Raw genomic sequence first — 24,293 nt, forward strand, 5'->3', positions numbered from 1 at the left:
GCAGGTCTTATGCTGGAAATAGAACTTGCGTTTGCTGTAGAGGCTCCAACTCTCTCTGTGTGTGTCTTTCTTTAATTCCCATCTTCCCTTCAAAACCTAACAAACATCTTCCTGTGGTTGCCATGGGTAACTTAAAGGTTCTTATGCTTGTGTCTTCACTCACCATTTCTTGTTTTCCAGAGACTGCACAATTGCATAATTCTATTTTTTTTTTTTTTTGAGACAGAATCTCGTTCTGTCACCAAACTGGAGTGCAGTGGTACTATCTTGGCTCACTGCAACCTCCAACTTCCTAGTTCAAGAGATTCTCCTGCCTCAGCCTCCTCAGTAGCTGGGATCACTGCACAATTCTATCAATGCAGTTATTAAGAGTATTCTTTCAGAACCTGATTGCCTGGGTTTCTATGTTTATTCTGAAATTTTCTAGCTCGGTGTGAGACCTTAGATAATTTATTCAATCCCTCTGTGTCTTGGATTACTCACGCATAGAATGGGATTCATAGTAACATTTATATTTCATTGGGGCATTAGTCACCCGAGCTGAATTCTTGACTGAATCATGGCCAGCTCCCACCAGGTGGCTCTGTCTACACAATACTCGATGCACCTCTTCTCCTGGTTCTAGAAACTTCCCTGAGCCCTGGTCCCTTTAGAACCAAGGATGACAGGATGTTCCTTACTGCTACTGTCCTCAGGACACTGCATTGTGGGTTTCCCTATAAGTGACCTACCCACTGATCCTCATTATTTATGGATTCTACATTTGTAAATTTGCCTATGTGATAAAATTTATTTGTAACCCCAAAATCACTCTCTTTGAATAAGGTGAAACTCCGCCTTCTGGTTTAAGCTTTCATGCTGTACATACATGTCTTTTTGTGGTCTATTTAATCTCACTTTTCTTTTTCATTTTTATGCCTTCTGTTGATGATCTTCTGTTATAAATGACCCCCAGGCACACTGCTCAAGTGCTATTTAGTGTTCTCAGGCTCAAGAACGTTGTGATATAATCTATAGAGATGTGTGTGTTAGATACGCTTCTTAAAGGCATATGTTACAGAGCTGCTGGCCATGAGCTCATTCTATAAGAGTCAACAATTTATATTACATAATATATAATGTTATTAACATAAACATCTGTGTCTTTAAAACAGGCATATGCATAAAACAGGCATGTCTACTGATTGATGAAATGTTGGCACCAGAGGCTCCCAGAAACCTAACCCTGTGTTTCTTCTAAAAGCAATGGTTCAACATGTGCTAATTCATTGTGGTGACTTGATTGAACACATAATCTCAAATAATAAGAAAAGGGAATCCTTGTACACTGTTGGTCAAAATGTAAATTAGTACAAACTCCATGGAAAACATTACGGAGATTTTTCAAAGAACTAAAAACAGAATTTCCATTCCATCCAGCAGTCCCACTACTAGATATCTACCCAAAGGAAAATAAAGCACTGTATCAAATTATTCATCATTATATCAAAAAGATACCTGCACGCATTTGTTTGTTGCAAAACTATTTACAAGAACAAAGATACGAAATCAACCTAAGTGTCCATCCAAGGGAAAATGGATAAAGAAAATAGAGTATATACATACAATGGGATATTATTTAGCCATGTAAAAGACTGAAATTATGCCTTCTACAGCAAGATGGATGGAACTAGAGGTCATTATCTTAACCGAAACAAGCCAAAAACAGAATGTCAAATGTTGCACTTTCTCACTCATAAATGGGTGCTAAAAATGTGCACGGTTGGATGTAAGGAATGATAGACAGTGGCAACTAGAAAGGATGAGGTGGGTGGAAGAGGAAAGATAATGAGAAATTGCTCAGTGGGTACAATGTGTGTTTTCTGAGTGATGGGTACCTTAATGCTCTGACTTGATCACTATGCAATCTATGTACGTAACAAAACTACAGTGTATCTTATACATTTATAAAAATAAAAAAATTATAGACCCTAATTGGCCTTGAAATCATTATTATATTACCTAAGCTTTATGCCAATAAAATTGGGAGTAGATATCACAGGTTTATTGCCCTTACAGGGTATACAACTAAGACTTATTTAAAAATCGAATGCAAAGCAAAACTGCACAGCAATTTCAGTTCAATTTCAATGTGAGAATGGTATTATTTTTTTCTGAAACTTGTCCACCCACCGCTTGCAATATGATTGTGGTAGTGGCTATGATGCTGCTTGTTTGCTATTTTTTGTTCAGCTAATCTAGAGTCCTGTGTATGTTTCAGTAACTCAACTCTCTTACACTCTTTCTCTAATTGAACACAATGCAATACTGGCCATATTATGTGGCAAGAGGTCACTGGAAGATTACCCAGCACAAACACGTCATTTGATGTTCCATATCAAACTTTATCATCTTTATTAGTGTGAAGCATACAGAAGTACTTCTTGACAATAGTTATAAAAACACACTCAATGCCCCATGCTAAAATGGGCTGGACTCAGTCAGATGGTGTTGAACCCTATGGTAGGGGATATACTAAGATTGGCTGTGTCATCAAAGTGGAAACTCCCAAATAAGGCAATTTCTGCTTGCAGTCTTTCAACTGCAATTTGAAATATACTGCCTTAGAAATATTTTTCCAAAAATAACAGCATCTTCCTATTAGTGGCCCAAGAAAAGCCCAAGACCTCTCTGAATTTGCCTCACTTTGCCTGCATGCCCCACCTAATGCTTGTCAAGTTTGGCCTCAGGGACGTTGAATTCCAATAAAGACAAAGACAGGTCCATATTGCCCAGTGATGGAGAACGTATGCCCCAGACCAGGCACCCTTGGATCCACATTTCCACTCTGCTACCTGCTAGTTATGTAACCTTCTTCATGGGATCCAACCTCTCTGTGCCTCACTTAACTCAAATGGTGTTAATAAGAGAACTCACTGTATGGCATTGTGAGGAGATTAAATAAAACAATTCAAGCAAAACACTGTCACAGTGTCTGGTAGATGTACATGTTCAATATGTGTTAGCAATGACACAGTATCATTTCAATCCCTCCCCAAAGTATCATACAGTATCATTACTGCATGATTTTTCTAATTGATACCTAGCAAACTCCAATAAATTCAGTACCTTAAACAGCACTTAATTATGATTACACAGTGCTGTAGGTCACAAGACTCAGGGGGCTCCACTGGGTCTGTGCTCAGGGAATCAGAAAGACAAAATGAAAATGCTGGTCAGTTACTTGGGCTCTGTTCTGGAGGCATTGGGGATGAATATGCTTGCAGTCACATTCAGGTTCTTGGTTAAAATCCTATCCTTGAAAATGTAGGACTGAGGTCCCCATCTCTTTGTTGGCTATCAGCCAGGGACCACTCTTAATTTCTAAGAGCTGCTCACATTCCTTGGCCTCTCTTGGTCTTCAGAACAACAATGGCACTTCAAATCCCTCATGGGCTTGGAGTCACTGACTTCCTCTTCTGCTCTCAGCTGGAGAAAACTCTCTGCCTTTAAAGGGCTCATGCAATTAGATTAGACTATCCAGATAATCTCACTTAGTTCAAATATGGTAACAGATTTTATCCACATAGAAAAGGGAAATATACAATCATCATCAAGACAATAATAGTTCATAATTGTGTTAGTGTTCTATTGTTGCATGACAACCCACCATGCATGAAGTTCTATGCCAGGAATTGTTATAAGCAGTTAACTTATATTAAGGTAGGTATTACTATTATCATTTCACAGATAAGAAAATCGAAGTACAGAGAGATTAAGAACTTATCCCAAACCATCAAGTTTACAGCCTTGCATATAGTAACCATTCCACAAAGGCTTGCTGAATTAATATTGTTATTCAGTCATACTTTAATTTGCATGCCAGCAGTGACAATTCTCACAGTACCACAGGGCAATTAGAAAATTGTACCTTGAAATGTCTGCATGTGGAAAGTTTGTTGCCCTTGACAACTTTCCTCTCATGGGAAATACTTGCATTAAGGAGCTGACTGAGAGCCTGATATATGATGTGGCTTGTGATGTGCAATTTGGAAAAGCACTTGTTCATGGAGTGATAAAGCACTCGCTTCTGTTCTAATTCTGAAATTCATTCCAGGCCACATTTCCCCCTCAAATTAGCCTCCAGGGGAAATAAGCTTTCCTTGGTTACATAAATGCAGCTCCCCTGACCCAGAAAAGCACCAATAGCAGTGGAAATTCCTCATTAATAAAAGCAAAAACAACTTCCCCATGATTCCCTATGAATCCCTGTGTTAATGAAAAGCCAGAGAAAAATGTTAATGCAAATTTTCTTAATAATAGACATTTGAACTAAGTAAAATAAGAAAATTGCAAGAATGAACATAAACCATCTGATTTAACTGGTTGGAAATTTTTTGGAAAAAGATTCAGTCTGCGGTAGATGATGTTTATAGACAATATTCTTACAGAAAGCTAATATCCAGTAGTCAATTATCAAAAATTCATCACTAAACTCTGTGTAAAACCTCACTGCCACATGTCCTGAAAATTAGCCAAAATGTTTTTCCTTTCTTTCTGGTTGAGAGTTAGAGATTTTGAAAAGTGGGTGTTCAAAGGTATTTCCTTTATTACTAGTAAAAGTTTTATACTGTTTATTATACATATCAATTTCTATCAATGAATCTCCTTTATAGAGTGTTCACACTTACAGTTCAATTATTTATAGATTTGGGACTTGGGTAATATACTTCTATTTGCTTTTAATTTCCTAATTTTATCTTGCAAATGGTGCTACACTTTGTTATGCATGATTTGGTGTTAAATTATGTAGTGGTGCCATATTGCCATTGAACGCCTGCATTTGATGAGGTTATTAAAATAGTAACAATATAAATCACCATAGCAACAAAACATAAATTCGTATCCTATTTCATATTCTGTGTTAAAAATCATATAGCTCTTGCAAATTCAGGTAAAATGTAACTCAAACCCAGCCACTGAATCATTCGGAATGCAGAGATACATCAACTTTAAAGAGCATTGAATCTTTAGAATAGTTCATACCAAATAGCGTAAATCACTTTTTAAATAATTTCAGACTGCTAGAAAAGCTTAAAGATTAGTACAGAGAGTTCCAAAATATTCTTTATCCAATTTCACCTGATGTTACTTACATAACCATATTTGATTCTTAGAATCAGGAAATTAACATTGAAGTAATACTATTAACTAATTAGCAAACTTTATCTAAACTTCACAAGTTTGTTTTCCCTCCCACATCAGTTTTTTTTTTTCTGGATCCATTTTGGACCAAGTTTATCACATTTCTCTAGTCTCATCCAGTCTGTGATAGTTCCACAGACTGCTTCATCTTTTATGACCTTCCAGTATTGAAGAGTACTTGTCAATTGTTTTGAAGAATAGCCCTCAATTTGTATTTTTCCCATGTCCTATTTATTTTGATATAAATCCGCATAACAGAGGCTGTGCCTTTGTCAGTGCATCATATTAGGTGGTTCAGGGCATTGATATTTTGTTTTATTAGTGATGTTAAATTGTATTGCTTAAAATGGTATCTGCCAACTTTCTTCATTCAAAATTACGGGTCTCTCTTTGTAATGAGTAAGTGTCTTGTAGAAAGATACTTTGAGCCTTGGCAAATATTAGGTTTCTCTTCAAACTTTCGGCTTTAAAAGTCCAAAGTATACTGACATTAGCCAACAATTTTATTACTGTAGTATTGGTCTCATAATGATTTCCCATTTCACATATTTTTTCTGCATTTCAATGATGATTCTACTCCATAAAAAGCTATGCCTTCTCCACTACTGAGTTATTGATGAACATCAATATCATATTTTATTGTTGAGTTACTCAATAATACCATAGTTTGTCATTCAAATTGTTCCAAATTCAAATAGTTTGATCTCCTTCAAAATTTGGTTTCTATAACCTTTCAACAGGTCTTCATCACAGTTGAGTTCTTTCTTATTTTGGGGCACCTTTAGATGTTCTGGGCTCATTTAATAATTCCTCTGTCTCAGCTTAATAATCATCTTTTTTTCTTTCCAAGAAAGTCTGATTTATATTATTGGAAAATGGTATTAGAGACCAAGATCTGGGAAATAGGTGGTCTCATTGTTACTGTGGTGCCATTGCTTAGGTCCTCTTAAAAGACAGGACTAGGGACCGTATGTGTGTATATTAAGGCATATGAACATGCATCTCCATTGATTTACATATCTATTCATCTGCATGTGGGTGTGTGTTTGTGTGTATGTGTGTGAGTTAATACAGTTGCCTCTAGATATAGGTGAGGGATTGGATTCAGGACTCCTGCATATACTAAATTTGCACATACTCAAGTCCTGTGATTGGATCTATGAAATCTACATAGAGGAAAAAATCAGCCCTCTATATGCTTGAGTTTCACATCCCCTGAATAGTGTTTTTATCTTTGGTTGAAAAAATTCTACATATAAGTGAACCCACACAGGTCAAACCCATGTTGTTCAAGGGTCAATTGTTGTAATACCTCTCATTCTGAATGAACATGCCTGGTTCACTGTAGCCTTCTCCATTTCCATAGTTGTAGTTTTCCTCCAATGTTGAGAAACCAGGCCCTACCATACATTTATGTGTGTGTTCAATCCTAGTATATATACAAAGTAGTTTCATAATTCATATAGTTTTCAAAATTGCTAACTTACACCTTTGTGAGAAACAAATGTACTACTTTATGAAAACATCTGCGCACAGTTCTTTTCGTCTTCAGCCTTTTAATGTACTGCCACAATGCTGTTTTCCGAAGTTGCTTAGGTTAGCTCTTTGCTTTCTCACTCTCAGCTGGTTGATACTTTTCATTTGTAATATAGACATCTCTGTGTGCTCTCTGCATTCCTGTCTTTCTGCCCCTGCCCCCCACCCACCACATGCATTTTGGTTGATTTTATTTATTTGTCTATTTAGGAAGTATGTAAAACATTAGCATTGTTCAATTGAAAAAATGGTGTACTCAGAGGAATGCCACTCCTCCTTACACCTGCAATCTCATTCTCATTCTCCATTCATCACATTCTGTTCACATTCTGTTGCTACCCACACCCTGCAGAAAACCTCATTTATTTTGAGTTGTTCCTTCCTGTAGCTCTTTCATACAAATGATTATATTCATGCCTATTTTCTTAACTCCACTTCTTACATGAATGGTAGTATGCTACAGATGATCTTGTATGTTTTGCTTTTTTATTTAATTTATAGCTCTGAATCATGCTTATTTCCAAAAATAGGAGTCATTTATTTCACAGTGTGAGTTTTTGTTGCAAGCAATACATAGAACAACAATATTTCAGATGAATCAGTTCACCTTTTTCTAGGCTTCTATGGCTTTCTCAAATCACATAAAACACCTTTAGAGAAACAACATATAGATTTGTTGAAATATGATAGTTCTCTCTGTTCTCATCCCTATGTATTTCCACATTCGAGAAAATCATACTTTTTCTCCTACACTTTGAAAAATATGATTTTATGGCAAGCAAAAATTTTAACATCTTTTCTGGAGCAAACCTAATAGCCATCTCATAGGTAAATAGCTAAGAAGTCTGTGTTCTTCCATTTCTATAAAGCAAAATCAGCTCCTTCAGTGCTGCAGCACATTTTAAAGAAACAGAAAAATAGACTGACTTTCACTTTGAAAACTTCATTATTGTATGTAGGAAAACACATCCCTACATGTCAGTGTTCATGGAACATACTGGATATTGAGCATAGAATCTTTTAATTTTGGGGAACAGTTCATAGATAGAATGTGATTCGCTAAGATTTGCATTTGCACTCTCATGCAAATATGTAGTTGTTAGGAAATTCCAGTTGGCATCTGAACATGTGTGTGTGTGTGTGTGTGTGTGTGTGTGTGTAAAATGTAAATACATTTATTTAATATCTTCCACAGTTTTAAGAAAAATCTTTATGGAATCAAAAAGACATTTGAACTTCCATTTTTCAAAGCAATGTATTTAAGAGCTAAGGGGAACACTGTTTTTTGTCTTTAGGACTGGACACATCCCTAGATGTAGCTTAGAAAGCATGACTCTTCGTGAGAGCTGACAGAATCGGCTCTATAGGTGAGAGCCCATACATATGTCATCAGAATCCTCTGTTCATTTGCCCATAAGCCATTTTAGTCTCAATTACTGGATTAAGATATGGAGCATCAGTCAGTTTCTTAGACAAAGCAAGGGAACCATACAACCAGGTACGTTCATTTGTGACATCTGCCAGGCTCATTCAGTAGCCACTATTTTCAATTGAGCATTCGTTTCTTGAGGAGATGAGAAAATATGATTGGTTTACAAGTGCTTACCAGTTTCTTCCAGAACTTGTGAGATTCAATCTCCATATATGGGATCACCTCCTCTTTCCCACCATGCCGACATCTAATTCTTTTCTGCATAACGTAAGGGATGCTTTGTTTTGGTGACTTACCTCCCTATCTATTTTTATGTGTCTGTCATTGAAATAGCACCTTTCAAAAACATTAATTTTTTCAGTTATGCCTGGGCCATGACAGTATTAGTATTATTTATCATTTTCATGATCTGGACTTTTACAAAACATGGTCATAACATTCACAATGGTAAAAAATAAATTAACATGATTTCTATAAAAAGCACAGTAGTTAATCCACAGGCAAAGTTCAAGAGAACCATTCGTGAGGGGGTGAGTGAACTAAAATAATGAGTGATTCCTGAGTGTGAACCTTAGATGATGGTTGCCAGCATCCAAAGAGCTCTGGGGAAAGAAGAGAGACAGCCACTGCAGAGGTAGATAACCCATGCTGGGACCCTTTCACACTCAAAACAGTATTGTTCAGCACCTGTTTGGGGGCTGCCATATGAGTCTTATACTGTCCCCTAAAATATTTTATACCCATTACTAAAATTCAGGATTGCTCACAACCCAAGGAGGATTTCCAAGGGTGCAGAACTTTCAGTGCCACACCTGGATTGCTGGCCATCCTAGAAAAGGATTCTTAAAGCACTTTGAAAGAGGCTTGCAAACACAGGGGCAGAGTTGACAGACTCCTTCCACTTTCCTTTTAGTCTTTTTTTCCTCTGTATAATATCTTTCTTAGTACTCCATCCACTTCAGTCTTTTTCCTTCTCAGACTCCACTGTGAAGTGCTAGTTCAAGTGTCGACATTGCTACCTCATCTGCTGTGGATGAGTCTGGGACAAATTCTCTACTCGCCTTCTTGAGCCATGGCCTCTACATTATAGAATGGGGATTAAAATTCAGTACATTATAAGTTTATTGTTAGGAGAAAATGAGCAAATAAATATAAAATGCCTGACGTCATAAAGGCTCAATAATTCTTAGCTATGGTATATTTTTGTCATTGCTGATTTTTCTAATTTGAAAGAAAATTTACTATTTAACAAAGTTACTAACGTGTAAATGTATAACATATGTATGGTGAAATCTCAAGTGTACTTCTAAATTTATGTGTATATTATGTATATATGTATATATAACTATGTATAAGCATATACATGTACATATACAAAATACACAAGTATATATACTCACATACATACATATATACACATACATATATGCATGTACATTCACACACATACATGCATGCATACATATACATACATACATACATGCACATATACACACATGCACACACATATCTACACATACACATGCACATGTATGTGTGAACATGCATATGTATGTGTATGTGTGCATACATATATATGTATATGCATGTGTTTGTGTGTGCATACATACATATACATACATGCATATTATGTACACACATATATACACATACACAGATACATATATACACACATGCACATATACACATGCCTACATATACACCCATACATACATATGCATATATACACATATACACACATATATGCATATACATACATACACATATATATCTACATACATACATATATACACACACACACACAAACATCCCAGAAGACCCCTTATTGTCCTTTTAAAAAACTCAGCCCATGTGAGGAAAATGACCACCCTTTTCAATTCTATCTCCATGTTTTTTATTGTTATGTTATCTGTCCTTAAATCTCTTATTAATGAAATAACACAAATCCTGGCCGTTGGGTGGCATCTTTTGCACATTATTTCTGTGTGATCCATCCAAGTTCCTATGTGTATATCCATTTTTTTATTTTTAATTCCAGCACAGTATTCCATATAAATATGCAATATTTTTTATCTATTCAACTTTAAGTAGCGATTTAGATTACTTCTGGGTTTAGGTGTTATGAATATGGCTGCTATAAACATTTTTTGTGCATGCGTTTTGATGGACATATGCACTCATTTTCCTTGGCAGATAACCGAGAGTAGTACTGATGAATAGATAATAACTGCTGGCTTTAGATAATATCACTTTGTTATTTGTTAGTAGTGTCACATAGTTTTCCAAAATGGTGGTACCCATCTACTTGTTCTAGTCCTCATAAGAGTGTCAGTGAAATCATTTTCCTAACTTTCAGTTGCAGAAATCATTAGAGCTAGCCCAATCATGTATGCCTCAGCTTTTCACCTTTCTTTACTCACTGTCCCTCTGGATGCTGTCTGTGTAACAGAGGTCGAAGGGAGACACCTTCCCGTCCATCCTCACTGCCTTCTCTCAGTGATAATCCTGCCATCGTGCTGCAGAAACGGATCCATTCCCAATCACTTTACTTTGAACTTCTCTCTTATTTTTACATCTCCATGACAGCCATTTTATCTTCTTCTGCTTTGCTTCAAAGACCTAAATTTCTCCCCAAAAAAACAAAGGAAAATTCAAAAAAATCCAAACATATCTAACTTCAAACGTTCAGTTTTCCAGGTTTCTCCACTTTATAAATTTTCTTAATCAGAATTCTAACAACCCTGTGTCAGACCACTCTGTTTATTACACTTGAGGAAATTGGCAACCCCTGGGTAAATTTACATTCCAGAAAGGGTAACTGCACACATCTAGCCTCTGTAGTCATATGCAAACGTAGCCCACAGGAATGAGAGCAAAGCTCACTGCTGCCACGTCATCCACTCACAACAGTGCCCTCAATTTGCTCTGTGAAAATGAAATGAAGGTCCTGCTGTGTGTTCCTCTTGGAGACCAATCTAAGCATCTTCACAGGAGCATGAGGATGCAACTTGAGAAGAAATCAGTGTTAACAGGAAGTCAAAATCTCACACTCCAGTAGCTCAAAATTGCCTTTGTTTCTACTGCTCCAAACGAGGAAATGACTCTCTGGTTTTAACCAGGTAGAAGGATACTGACACGTGTCATTCATCTAAACTGACAAAGAAGGTTGTTGCTTATTGACTTGGCTTCGTTCCCCAAACAGAGCCTTGATAGGTGTGGGGCTGCACCCTGGGTGGAGAGAAGACTCTGTGTTTATGTTTTATTAGCTGCTGTTGGGTCATTCTACATGGAGCCAATAGGGCTTATTCCATAAAACTCCAGAATAGGCTTCGGGAATTACTGACACAGGTTCCCGTGGATCCTCCGAGAATGAAAATGTTAAAGAAAAACCAAGGCTGGGTGTGGTGGCTTACACATGTAATCCCAGCCCTTTGGGAGGCCTAGGTGGGCTGATTGCCTGAGCTCAAAAGTTCGAGACTAGTCTGGCAAACATGGTGAAACCCTGTCTCTACTCAAAAAAAAAAAAAAGAAAAAGAAAAAAAGAAAAAAAAATAGCCAGGCAGTGGCATGTGCCTGTAATCCCAGCTATTTGGGAAGTTGAGGCAGGGGAATTGCTTGAACCAGGGAGGTGGAGGTTGCAGTGAGCCAAGATCGTGCCAATGCACTCCAGCCTGGGTGACAGAGCAAGACTCCATCAAAGAAAGAAAAAGAAGGAAAGAAGGAAAGAAGGAAGGAAGGAAGGAAGGACAGAGAGAGAGAGAAAGAAAGAAGGAAAGAAGAAAGAAAAAAGAAAAGAAAGAAAGAAGAAAAGAAAGAAGAAAGAAAGAAAAAGAAAGAGAAAGAAAGAAGAAAGAAAAAGAAAGAAAGAAAGAGGAAAGAAGGAAGGAGAGAAAGAAAGATCAAACTCTGTAAAATATTTTAAACCAATTTATTCTGAGTCAGTGTGAGTGACTATGGCCCCAGTAACCACAGTCTCAGTGGAGGCAGTCATGTTTGTTGTTTTTGCTGTTGTTGCTGTTGTTGTTGTTTGAGACTGAGTCTTGCTCTGTCACCCAGGCTGGAGTGCGGTGGCACAATCTCAGCTCACTGCAACCTCTGCCTACTAGGTTCAAGCAGGTTTCTTCCTTAGCCGTTCAAGTAGCTGGGATTACAGGTGCATGCCACCACCCCTGGCTAATTTTTGTGTTTTTAGTAGAGAAGTGGTTTCACCATGTTGGCCAGGCTGGTATCAAACTCTTTACCTCAGGTGATCTGCCTGTTTAAGCCTCCCAAAGTGCTGGGATTACAGGTATGAGCCACCATGCCCTGCCTGAATTAAAGTATATTTTTTACATTTCAAGGAGTCAGGAGTTAATAGGAAAAGACATAAATCAACACCTGGAAGATGTACATATGTTCACCCCAAAAAGGTGGGATAGTTTCAAGTGGGGTTGGTTACAGGTTATAGGTGGAAGACTCTACAGAGAGTCTTCAGTTTGTTATGGATCAAAGGAGTAAGGCTCTGTTTACAAAGTGAGGTCTAGAAAAAAAAGATTTCGTTGTTGTTGTTGTTTGTTTGTTTTGTTATTATGACAAGGTTTTGCTGTCTCTCAGGCTGGAGTGCAGTGGTACAATCACAGTTCATTGCAGCCTGGGGTCAAGCTATCCTCCCACCTCAGCCTCCTGAGTAGCAAGAACTACAGGCATGTGCCACTATGCCAAGCTAATTTTTGTATTTTTTTATAGAGATGTAGTTTTTTATAGAGGCTAATCTCAAACTCCTGGGCTCAAGCAATCCACCGCCTTGGCCCTCCAAAGTGGAAATATTCTAATACACAGATGACATGTAGCAAGGCTGGTGGCCTGCGAGCACGATTTAACTCTTTACTTTGCCTGGCCTTTTGACTTGTTTACAATTTGGTATCTTATTGCCACAGACAATTTGTTTTGTAGGTCATACAGTCTCTATTTTAACATTAACACTGGTCAGATTTGCCTAAACTGCAAAAGAGAATATAGAAAAGAGTGTCCTACCTTCTGTCACATCCTGATAGAGAACTGTGTTTTTCAGATTTCTCTGGGGTCCTCTCGGCCAAGACCTCTCGGTCAGTTTGGGAGCTTAGAATTTTACCTTTGGTTTACAGAAACAATATAGACATACGAAGGTGGAGGACTGAGCCAGCCTGCTCAGCACGCATGAGCTTTATAAGGGTTCTACTTCAAAGATTTAAAAACAAAACCAAACACAAACAGCACTGCTGCACCACCCCCTTTTAAACTTGGTCAATCAAGGAAGAGATTGTAAAACATGAGACAATGATGAAAATGAACTAAACTGCCTGCATACTACACGTATTTAGGGTGAACAACTTGAGAAATACCGAAAGAGGAAACACAAAAACAGACTTTCTGTAGCCAAAAATAGACGTTCTGTGATTGGCAGCCTCCTGTCTTCTAATTCCACGCAGTGTGGGGTTAGTTTCACCCCTCCAAAACTCCCCTCATCCCCTTTAGTAATCGACCCCATGCCCTACTCCAGCTCCTGACAGCGACGGCTCGATTTTCTGTTCCCGGAGTTTTGCCTTTTGCAGTGAAGTCACACAGTATTTGATCTTTTGAGTCTGGTTTCTTTCACTTAGTGGTGTGTATTTAATTGTCTATGTAGAAAATCCTGGAGAAACATACCAAAAAAGATGAAAAGTAATAAGTGAGTTCAGCAAGGTGGCAGAATACAAGATCACCATACATACGAGATCACCATACACAAATGAATGTGGAATAAGTTACCTTGATTAGGGTTTGGCAAACTGAGGCCTGGGGGAGTTGCTTATTTTTTTACAAATGAGTTTTTATTAGAATATAGCCACACCCATTGATTTACATATGTTTTTTAGTCTGCTTTGTTGCTGCAGGAGCAGAATTGAGGATTTGTAATAGAGACCATAAAATATTTACTCTCTGGCTCTTTACAGAAAAAAATTTCTGACATTTTCTAGATAATAAGCATTTGGGCATTAAAATTAACTAGGAAATATGATACCTAAAGCAGGTTTTTGTAAAGATTTAATGACATAATATATGGGAAATGTAATTATAGTGTATACAACATACACATGCCTTTAAATATAATTCAACATATAGACTACAGAAACTGTATTTATCCATTGTTTCAAAAGTATAAAATAAAAAATTTACCATACTCTATCATAAAACAATACTTACAGGGTTGGCAGATTTGCAGATTTAGAATTCTGTTCTGATTTTTAAAAATGGCACCAAGACAGTATCAATTTGATTTTAAAACTGTGTATAGTATTTTTCCCACAGAAGTTAATTTTTCAGATCCTACTATTAAGTGATCCCTCTGTGATTTTAGTACACTTACTATGTCTTTTACATAAACAGTTGTTTTCATCTTTCTTCCATGGATCCTGCAATTCCACAGAGGTTCAGTTATATGGGGGAAGTGGTCTAGAAGTCCTAGGAATTAGAACACGGGCATCTTTGATAGGGCATTTTTTTGCTTACCATGGTGGACGTTCTCAGGGTTGACCTGGAAATTCCAGGAGGGCCTCTCCCATCCTTTCCTGCCTTCTCTAGCTTATTTAATGCTTAGTCTTTCATGGTCCCTAGATGGCTGCCTCAGATTCAGGCACCATCCTGTGCTTCCCACAAAGCAGGATGGAATATGAGCGTTGCTAAAGGTCTTTACGGGTGTGACTACTTTCCATGTGTTAAGGAGAAAAATATTTCCAGTGCTTTAAGACTTCCTCTCCTGTCTTATTGTCTACAAATGGGTCACGTGCTTGTGCCTAGACCAGTCATTCAGGAGACACATTTGTCATGAGTGGCCTAGGTTTGACTTCGTTTATCTCCTGGCACTGGAAACATGGGCAGCCGGGTCAAATCAGAGTCCTGGTCGTAGAAGGAAGGGGGAGAGTGCTGTTGAAGAGACAATAAACAGTGAAAAACACAGGAGATCGATAGATTTGAAGACTTTTCAGCTCTAGTTTTCTGGCACTTAAGGTGAGAAAGAAAAAGTAGAAAAATATTATTTTAAAATAAACATAAATTAAGTCCAAAACTGACTTTGTCCTCAAAAAGAAAAGTATATGGCAGTTCAGAATAATTGCTAGGCCAGACGCCATGGCTCACATCTGTAATCCCAGCACTTTGAGAGGCTAAGGTGGGTGAATCACTTGGGCCCAGGAGTTCAAGACCAGCCTGGGCAACAGAGCAAAACCCCATCTTTACAAAAATACAGAAAGTAGCTGGATGTGGTGGTACACACCTGTAGTTCAGGCTACTGAGGAGGCTGAGGTGGGAGGATCACTTGAGCACAGGAGGTTGAGATTGCAGTGAGTGGAGATCACACCACTGCACTCTAACCTGGAAGACAGAGTGAGACCCTATCTCAAAAAAAAATTGCTTTTTATGCATTTTAAAACTGTACCCCTATTTTTCCTAGAGGTAAAAATTATCCTCATTTTGTCTTGCCAGAAGAATAAAGCTCCTTGTCTCTGTTAGAAACTACCATCAAAAAGATACATCAATTCATTAAAATCAAAAGGTAGTTTTTTTAAGTGTTAAATGATAGGAACATCATTGTTAAAGTTTGCTTCTAAAGCAAAGATTCTTTCAAGATCACCTAGGAAATCTGAGCCAGATGGGTGAGGAGGAAATTATTTTATGTTAAAAATAGTTATTTCATTGTTACCTCTTGAGTTTTCTAGCCCTTTTAAAATCTGATCATCTAATGATAAGTCATATTTTGAGGTCATTACAAAAAGTTTCAGGTGGTCATTTCAAATTGGAAAAACATCTGGGTTCTGTAGTTGATGCCTATAATCCCAGGCTTTTGAGAGGCTGAGGCAGTTGGATCACTTGAGGTCAGTAGTTCGAGACCAGCCTAGCCAACATGGTGATTTCTAAAAATACAAAAATTAATCGGGCATGGTGGTGGGCACCTGTAATCCCAGCTACGAGGGAAGCTGAGGCAGGAGAATCACTTGAACCTGGGAGGCAGAGGTTGCAGTGAGATCACACTACTGCACTCCAGCCTGGGTGACAGGGGGAAATTCTGTCTCAAAACAAAAACAAATTGGAAAAAACATCTAAAATTATAAATTTGGCAATTTAACAACTATACTCTTAAAAATAGAATCATGCAAAATTCATGTATTATGGCAGTCAGAATACAGTGAAAACAACATCTGTGTATAATGCATGTGCATCGCAAATGGACTTGCCCTGTAATTTATTCCTTCTGAACCAAGTTCATCTGAATTCATCCTGAGAAGATTGATACCTGAATCTCTGATTAGGTTCATAAGTAAATAATCATCATATTCATTCATGCATTTCTGCCACAAATATGCCCTAAATCAGGATGGTACATAGCTATGATTCATGCCCTCAGTGATTTTAAGGAGTGGGGAGGAAGCATGTCTCTGTGAGTTATGAATCTGAGCCAGAGTGAGTATAAATTGACACGAGCTAATCACAGTAGTGAAAGGTGTCATCCTCCCATCAGACTGAATCGCGATAACAAGCACAATAACAAGGTATGTGTGAGAACGTTCCCCTGCTGGAGGATAACCCTGCAGACTCATTTTCAAACTAATGACATTTCACATTTTAAAACCATTCAATTTTTGTTATAAATGTATTCAATTATGTGAAATACAACCATACAATCACTTTAGAATAATCAGAACATACAGATTATTTTTAAAAACATAAATAAAAGTTAAACTCATTGTTACGGTTTAGATGTTTGTCCCCACCAAATCTCCTGTTGACCTTTGAACCCTGGGAATGGCATTTTTACATGAAAATTGGAGATTGAATCATGGAGGCCAGAATAATGGATGTGAAAGTGATTGAATCATGGAGGCCCAATCCCTTATGAATAGTTTAGCACCATCCCCTTGGTGATAAGTGAGTTCACACTCCTCTAGTTCACACGAGATCTGGTTATTTAAAAGTGTAAATTAGTTCAACCATTGTGGAAGACAGTGTAGCGATTCCTGAAGGATCTAGAAATAGAAATTCCATTTGACCCAGCAATCTCATTACTGGGTATATAGCCAAAGGATTATAAATCGTTCTATTATAAGGACACACATGCACATGAATGTTCATTGCGGCACTGTTTACAATAGTAAAGACTTGGAATCAACCCAAATGCCCATCGATGATAGACTGGACAGGGAAAATGTGGTACATATACACCATGGAATTCTATGCTGCCATAAAAAAAAAAGAGTTCGTGTCCTTTGTAGGGACATGGATGAACCTGGAAACCATCATCCTCAGCAAACTGACACAAGAACAGAAAATCAAACACCATATGCTCTCACTCATAGGTGGGTGTTGAACAGTGAGAACACATGGACACAGGGAGGGGAGCATCACACATTGGGGTCTGTTGGGGGGAACTAGGGAAGGGATAGCAGGGGGTAGGGAGTTGGGGAGGTATAACATGGGGAGAAATGCCAGATATAGGTGAAGGGGAGGAAGGCAGCAAACCACACTGCCACGTATGTACCTGTGCAACGATCTTGCATGTTCTTCACATGTACCCCAAAACCTAAAACACAATAAAATATATATTTTTAAAAAAAGTCTGGGACATCTCCACCCCTTACTCTCTTGTTCTGGCTCTTACCATACGATGTTACTTGCTCCTCCTTCACCTTCCACTGTGATTGGAAGCTTCCTGAGGCCTCCCAGAAGCTGAACAGATGTTGGTGCCATACTTGTACAGCCTGCAGAAGCATGAGCCAATTAAATCTCTTTGCTTTATAAATTACCCAACCTTAGGTATTCCCTTATAGCAACATAAGAATGGCCTAATACAATCACCCATATCCTACCACCAAGAAAAAAAATGATTTATATTTTAGTAGCATTTCTCAAACAAATATAAACCTAAAAATGCAGTCATACAGTATTTTCTCCAACAACAGCAGTGTCTTTAGTTTCTAAGAAATGTAAAATTTCAAAGAATATTCACCAGATACAAATAAGCAAAATTTCAAAAATGTAAAGTTAATTTCAAAGAATATTTGCCAGACACGGAAATGTAAAATTTCACCCTAACTATAACATGCAAAAGCAAAGAGTCAGACAGGGTTTCTCTGATTCACTCCTGATGGAGTTTAGGTCATTGTCCTATATTTTACTAAAACGTAAAATTAATTTCAAAGAACATTTGCTGGGTACAGAAATGTAGAATTTCAGCCCAACTGTAAGATGCAGAAGCAATGAGTCATACCGGGTTTCTCTGATTCGCTCCTGATGGAGTTTAGGGCCGTTGTTCTGTATTATGGCATGCCCCCGTGGCCACCTGTTTATACCTTTTGTGCCTGTACTCTGCCGTGTCCCAGGGAAAGCAATATTCAGCAGATAGCTCTTTATGGTGCTCTTTCTCTCTGATATAGCCTTCCAAGCCACTCTAAAATTTTCCACTAGTCAAATCTTTATCTTCTAATTCTGACTCTTCTGTTGAAACCAGTAATCCATTAGCCAATGGCATCTCCAGTTGCTTTCAATCTGGACACCACTTTGCTATTTTTAGGACTCAATACTTCCTGACTCCTACAAAGGGATTTTTATTTATTTATTTATTTATTTTGAGATGGAGTCTTGCTCTATCACCCAGGCTGGAGTGCAGTGGTGCGATCTCAGTTCACTGCAACCTCCACCTCCCAGGTTCAAGCGATTCTCCTGCCTCGGCCTCCCCAGTGGCTGGGACTAAAGGTGTGTGCCACCACACCCAGCTAATCTTTTTGTGTTTTTCATAGAGACAGGGTTTCACTGTGTTAGCCAGGATGCTCTCAATCTCCTGACCTCGTGGTCTGCCTGCCTTGGCCTCCCAAAGTGCTGAGATTACAGGCATGAGCCACTGCGCCCAGCCCAGATGACTAATTTAAGATGACCTTATGCTGATTAGCCAAGACATAGGCCAGGCAGGCTGGAGTAAGACTTCAGTAAAATGTTAAATAACTACGGATATAAAGCAACTACCCCGCCCCAAAGAAATTGTCTACTAGAAATTTTTTAAATCAATAAAATAATGGCATTTGCAGCAACCTGGATGGAATTGGAAACCATTATTCTAAGTGAAATAATTCAGGAATTGAAAATCAACGTCGTGTGCTCTCACACATAAGTGGGAGCTAGGCTGTGCAGATCCAAAGGCATGAGAATGATACCATGGACTTTCGGGACTTGGGAGAAAGAGTGTGGGGGGTAAGAGACAAAGGTCTATACTATATACCCCGTGTGTACTGCTTGGGTGATGGGTTCACTAACATCTCAGAAATCATCACTGAAGAACTTATCCACGTAACCAAACACAACCTGTTTCCAAAACACCTATTAAAAAATTATGATAATTTTTTTTGAAAAAAAAATTATCTCACTCTTCCACTCTCTCCTTTCTATTTCTGGAAGGAGGGGAATTGGGTAAGCAGTTGGCTGCAATTTCTATTAATTACAGTTTTTGTTTCTTGTAAAAGGTTTCTTATGTTTATTTTTAAATCATGATAATTTATAAAGAAACATGCCGATGTGTGAGTACTTATAGTTTGACTTTTCCGTGTTCACATTCTCCTATGCTTTCTATATACTAAAAAAAAAAATAAGAAATGTAAAAGTCTACCAAAGAGGGAAAAGAGCAGAAAAAATCTTTTTTATTAACAATGTATACCTAAGTAGAGAACCTGTGGAAATGATGCACATGGACAAATCAAAATTTCACACTGTAGGCTTCTGTAACTTATTTTTCAGGACATGAGTTATCAGAATTATTTCTCCTGAAAGAAAGTGGAGATCAAATGTAGAACATCTAAAGAGAATGAGATAAAGGCAGATAAAAGAAGTTAGCAAAACATTACCTGACTTGATAATATTGCATGCATACAAAAACCTTACAAAATCAACTCATTCTAGTGACCATCTGTTTTTCTTCTTGTCCTAATACTTTTTTTTTCTCTTGCAATGATATTGATTCTTCTGCACCTGGCATCAAGTCTGCATTTGTAGAAGATGTTAAGAACACAGGAAAATGGAATAAGTGACTTTACCTGCAATCATGTGGCAGCAGGGATGCCCATTTCCTCTCTCCTGAATAATGTCTCATTCTGCACTGGCTTCCACAAGTTTCAAGGTAAGAGCATGAACATACACAGAGTCACCAGTACTACCCTCACCACCAACACCATTATCACCACCGCATTCACTCTTTTGATCTGCAAACTTCCTCCAAGGCCTCCCGAAGTCACCCAGAAATGCATTTTCCCAAGAGTGAGTTGTGCTGACTTTTTATCCTGTGGAACTCTGGGAAGTTACCCTGTTCCTCACCTCTTAGAGTCTTGCTGACTGCATGTTCCAGGCTCTGCATTGAAGCCCCAGTGATTGCTGATGACTGCATGACCTAAGGCATATCCTCAATCCTTTCTTGGCCTCAGTTTCTTCACCACTAAATTCTGGGTGCTGGAATTGGCAATATTCCAGGTTCTTTTCAACTGGAAATACCTATGCTAATAATTTTAGTAAGGCAATATCCATAAAAACCTACTGACAAAATGAGTATTTAATAGAGAGAGCTATACTTTCTTAATTTTTACCAGAAGGGAATGCATATGTATAATATCTATGTTGCCTTATATGTGTAAAAATAAATACACAGACACAGATGTCTAGTTTTTTGTAAGTTTGGAGACCATTATTCATTCATTCATTCGTTCCACAAATATTTGTTATGTATGTCAGTTGGGTTTTCCTGCATAATAGACTGTGTGCAAACAAAGTAGCTTTAAGTAGAATTATTTGATTGCTCACAATTTTGTACATTGGGAATTTGGTCTAGCTTCTGCTGAGATGGGTTTACTCATGTGTTTCCAGTCACTGGGGGTTCAGCAGTGTAGTTACGTGTCAGGCAGTGGGTGCTTGCTCCAGGCAGAGGAGATAGGGGGTCATAGGAAGTGCGTTCATCACCCAACAGGCTAGCTCAAGCCTGTTCAGGGGTGACCATGGCAGGCTTCCCGAGAGCAGCAAGAGAGGGCAAGTTCTAAAAAGGAAGCACTTTTCTGACCCCACTTAAGTGACACTTACTAACTTACTATTGATTAAAGCAATTCTCAGTTCCAACTTGAGATTAGAGATGTGAATGAATAGATTTCCCCTTTGATTAGAAGGAAAGGGAAAATCATTCGCGAAGGTGGGTGACTAAGTGAGGATAAAAATCTGTGACCCCTTTTGAAGCCTAGCTCCATGGGTCTCTACTCTGTGCCCAGCACTGGGTAGTCTGATGATCAAGCATTCCCACCCTGACAAAAACGAAAGCCAAGTAACAGCACACTGGAGCTCCCCGCTCCACTCCTTTTTTTTTTTTTCCTGTTGTTAGCTTGTTCGTTTACTCTTGGTGGTTTGGCTTTACATTTCATTGTAATAGAATAAAAAATTTTTTACTGCAGTTTTAGGTTCACAGCAAAATTTAGATGAAGGTACAGAGATTTCTTTAATACTCCCTGCCCCGCCACATGCACAGCCTCCCTCACTATCAACATCCACACCAGAACGGGACACCTGTTACAATGAATGAACCTGTAGTAAGACGTCACTGTCACCCAAAGTTCACAATTTATATATTAGGGTTCACGGTTGGTGTTGTACATTCTGGGTTGGGAAAAATGTAGAGTGCCATGTATATAGCATGACAGTGTCACGCACAGTAGCTTCACTGACCTAAACATCCTCTGTGCTCTGCCATCCAACTCAATTACTTTTTAGGGTAGGAATGGTCAAGGTGGGGTCTCTAAGGAATAGACGCTTAATCTGAGACCAGGAAGATGAATACGGTTTAGCTCAGTGAAAGAAGTTAGACAGGACAGAGGATTGAAGGGTTCTCCAAGCAAAGAGAAGGGCATGTCCAGTCAACATTCAAGAGCCAGTTGTTCAGTTTCCATGAAGCTGTGTGATTCTGAGTTAGTTTCTAAATTCTGAGTTCTAACTTGATTGCACTGTGGTGTGAGAGACTGTTTGTTATGATTTCTGTTCTTTTGCATTTGCTAAGGAGTGATTTACTTCCAATTACATGGTCAATTTTAGAGTAGGCGTGATGTGGTACTGAGAAGAACGTATATTCTGTGGATTTGGGGTGGAGAGTTCTGTAAATGTCTATTACGTTTGTTTGGTCCAGGTCTGAGTTCAAGTACTGGATATCGTTGTTAATTTTCTGTCTCGTTGATCTGTGTAATACTGACAGTGGAGTGTTAATGTCTCCCATTGTTATTGTGTGGGAGTCTAAGTCTCTCTGTAAGTCATTAAGAACTTGCTTTATGTATCAGGGTGCTCCTGTATTACATTGCCATGTATGTACCTATGCAAGTTCTTCACATGTACCCCAAAACCTAAAACACAATAAAATATATATTTAAAAAAAAAAGAGAGAAGGGCATGTTGGGGGTTATGGGTTAAGTAAAAGCCTGATGTGTTTAAGGAAGAGGAGAAAGGCCAGCGTGCCAGGTGAGGGATGAGGGGCAGAGGGTGGGCATGTGGCTGGAGAGGTGGGCAGGACTGGTATGCAGAGTGAAGGTGATGAAGAACACCAAAGGGTTTTAAGCTGGGAGCCTCAAGATATGTGTGGTTCTTTCTAAGAGACCTCTGGAATGAATAGGAAGGGACACAAATCAGAGCAGATGGACTGGTCCACTTTCAGATGCTGTTCTTTCCTTGTCACTCATGTTCCTCTATGGTTGACCCTCCAGAACATCAGCAATGTTGAGTCCTCCACCTCCCATGAGCACCAGGCATGGAACACAGACTCTGTGAATCTTAAGAGGCCTGAAGAGAAGTGGTACTCAAGGCAGGGCATTCCACTCTCAGGCAACAGAGACAGGTCAGTGAAACTAAGTTCCCTCTGGGGTCTCTGCAGACTTAGGGACTGATACAGCAGGAGCATCACCATCTTGGACAAGCTCCTCATTCTAAAGTTCACCTTAATAAACAACTGCCAAAACCCAAAGGGCATAAGCCTAATGGCTGAGGTCAGCATGACCATAAATCACAAAACATCTCTGACCAAAAAGATTCCAAACTCCTCCCTAACTGAAAATATGCTAGCCCCAAGAGAAACCCCTACTGGCCAGGAAAAGGCCAGCCCCAAAGTAACCCCTGTACTGCCGGAAAGATGTCTGCCTCAAGATAAACTCTCCTCCTCCCAGAGACCTTCCAACCCTACCATAAAACTTCTCTTACACACAGGAACATTCCAAGCTTATAATAAGCTCCTCATCCTAAAACCAATATATGCTTTTAGTCTGTAAGAGAAGGTACTCCTGACAAAAAAAAAAAAAAAAAAAAAAACAGCCAGAAGCCTCTCGCAGGTTTTTATCTAAAGCAAACTTATCTTTAACTGCCAGGTCACGTTCTATGTTTCTTTCCTCTTTCTTTGTTTTTTTTTTTTTTTGGATAAACAACATTTTCAGAGTTTACTCATAATATATTCTTTAACACATTCTTTCTTTCCTCTTTCTTTAACTCTTACAGGGGCTTCCTCTGCCTTAAGAACTGGTGGACGAAGGAGACCCTGGGCTATCAGGAAGCAGTTTAACTGCTCTAAACAGGTTTCAATTGTAATGTCCAGGAGATTTCCTTCTTCTTGTAGCTAAGCAGGTAGGAGAATCTCAACACTGAATCCTCGAAGGTATACATTATTTTGCATGGGTAGCAAATAGCATGCTCAGTTTTTAAGTAACTAAAATGTTCATCTTTTTTGCTGTTGTTTGTTTTCTTTAAGAAAAATGGAAAACTCTATGCATGAACATTGACACAAATATAAACATGTGGTATGTGTTTCCAGGACGCTAAGCACAGTAGTCTGGCCAGCCTGAAGTCACCCCAGCACTTAGTCCCATGTGTGAATAACAGACCTAATGGGTGCTACCTCCCAATACCACCATCCCAGCCTTATCCCATCTCCCTTCTACACTCGAGCACAAATCCAAGGGCACATGGGCATGTGGCCAGGGGATGCACTCCTTATCATTTTCAGCCAACAGGACTCTGAAAAGCATCTTAAATTAAGTGATTTATTAATACACCAAGAAAGTAAAGGACCTTCTGGACGTGGTGGCTCATGCCTGTAATTCTA

At 38.6% G+C, this 24,293-nt stretch overlaps 1 long non-coding RNA gene across 1 annotated transcript in view; it reads left to right on the forward strand.

Moving 5' to 3' along the window:
• Nucleotides 1-20,832, forward strand: part of LOC141584977 (uncharacterized) — a 46,406-nt gene extending 25,574 nt beyond the window's left edge. The window contains exons 3-4 of the long non-coding RNA XR_012518260.1: nt 15,632-15,701; nt 19,928-20,832. This is a non-coding gene — a long non-coding RNA (uncharacterized LOC141584977). The remainder of the gene's footprint in view (nt 1-15,631; nt 15,702-19,927) is intronic.
• The last annotated feature ends 3,461 nt before the right edge of the window (nt 20,833-24,293 follow it).

This window comes from Saimiri boliviensis, chromosome 7 (genome assembly GCF_048565385.1).
Source record: "Saimiri boliviensis isolate mSaiBol1 chromosome 7, mSaiBol1.pri, whole genome shotgun sequence".
NCBI classification, from domain to species: Eukaryota; Metazoa; Chordata; class Mammalia; order Primates; family Cebidae; genus Saimiri; species Saimiri boliviensis.